Here is a 1,889-nt window from a genome sequence, read left to right as displayed (position 1 = left end):
GAGATGGGAAAGAAAAGAAAGCCTGGGATTTTACACCTTTCAGGAGGTGATACTAAAACTATACAATGTCAGCAGTAAGGTCACATGTAGCACTATGTAATGTTTTGTAAAACCTCTGTGGCACCTTTGCTTGACCAACTTCAATCTACACTGCTAATGTAAGCGAATATTTATTACCAGACTGCAGCTACCCAGTAAGCAAACTGTTCTGGTAATAAAGAAGACCTGCTAGCAAAGTTGGTCTAGACAAAAACAGAAAATGTTACTATGTCAAATAAAGAGATGAAAGAAGGTCAGCTTTTCAGTCATTTCCTAAACTTCAAGCATCCTTTTCTTTTTGTATGGAACCCAGTGCCATCCATAGCAGCACAAGCTAGAAGTGTTCTGTCACTGAGCTATATCCCAGCCACCTGGCTATTCTTAATAAACTACTACTGTATTACCAAATACAGTACAATCAAATGTACTCTGACCATGATTAAAACTCCAATTTTTCCTGAGCCCTCATGGCCTTGGTGATCTGCAACACAGCATGGTAGAAATTATTTTACTTCTATAGGGGGACGGGGGATAAGGGATCAAAACACTACCTACATGTATGTTTAAGTAAACAAAAGATGTCAATTGACCAAATTAATTAGCATTCAGAATCCTCCTTACTAAAAGTCATAACTTTCAGACCAATCAAGCAAAACAGGACTCTGCTGTTCAGGTGAGTCTGGGTGAGCTGTTTCTGATAATTCGACTCCATTTTTATTTTGATCTCAGGTACTTGTGCCTAAGACCATTTACACAGCAGGGAAAAGTTTCATATAAACACAAAATATTTCCCAGTGGTATCTTCTACCATTCCATGCTGTCCACCCTACTCTACTCAGTTTTCTAGTTCCTCCTCGTGGTTTTGCTCATCTTCTTCCAATCTTTTTCATCTTCATCATTGTCCTCATCTCTGCTCATCTGGCGCTCCGAATCTGTTTCTTTGTCTTTGACCTTCTTCTTTTGCTCTGCAGATTCCTTCTTGTCTTTTAGCTTCGGCCTATATGCTTTCTAAAGCTTCTTTTAAGTGGGTAATGAACCATTGAACACCCTCTCTTCCGTGGTGGAGAGCGCATCGCTGGCATTGTGCTTTCTTTTCATTGGGAATGTTTTGGCATAGGATGTGGCATAAAGATCCAAGACACTAGCATTGCGGGAGATGATGCCCTGGGCCTCCTTGGACATGTTGACTCGGGGAGCATCTCCTTGATGATCCAAGAGATGACAGCGTTGGGTAGATTTAGGTCCTTGGGTGTTTGTGTCATTGCCACTGCCAAGGACCGAATATTCCCGCCTCAGCAAAATATTCATTCTTGTAGGAAAGAATAAACATAAAAATCGTCCTAAGACTTGTTTCCACGAACTTGATTTCTTTATTTTCCATTCATATTTCTTGTTGGGTTGACTCATAATTTCCCATGATTCTATATTGCCAATATCTCTCAAATGTTACTTTATTCTAACCTTATTGGTCTGTATAGTACTGAGAATAGTACTGTGATTACTTCCATTAAAACATATTCATTTAAATACCAAAATTTTATTTATGATATCTAAATCTATTGACAAAGAAGTTACTCCCATTTCTTCACTTACTGTGCAAATAATTTTTAGTGTGACCTTTTATGTTACTCACAAATCAGTCTCACTTGAGGCTAGAATGTTTGAGTCACAATTTTTGATGGTTTGTGGAAAGGAATTCATTTAATTCACGCAACACCTTGATTACTCTGAGTGGAATTATCCTGGGTCAAATAATAGGGTTATAGTACTAATTTCATTACAGTGGAGCTCAAGTTTAATTTGAAAACACTGTAATGTGCAAGAGAAAAGGTCACTATTCAACATCTAAA

At 38.2% G+C, this 1,889-nt stretch overlaps 1 pseudogene; it reads right to left on the bottom strand.

The window, feature by feature from the left end:
• Nucleotides 1–874: 874 nt before the first annotated feature.
• On the bottom strand, nucleotides 875–1,301 carry LOC122116625 (annotated as a pseudogene).
• Between the last annotated feature and the right edge of the window lie 588 nt (nucleotides 1,302–1,889).

This window comes from Dipodomys spectabilis, unplaced genomic scaffold (assembly GCF_019054845.1).
Source record: "Dipodomys spectabilis isolate Male_0828 unplaced genomic scaffold, ASM1905484v1 ptg000137l, whole genome shotgun sequence".
NCBI lineage: Eukaryota > Metazoa > Chordata > Mammalia > Rodentia > Heteromyidae > Dipodomys > Dipodomys spectabilis.
Note: the sequence above shows the minus strand (reverse complement) of the source record. Positions and strands in the feature narration are given on the sequence as shown.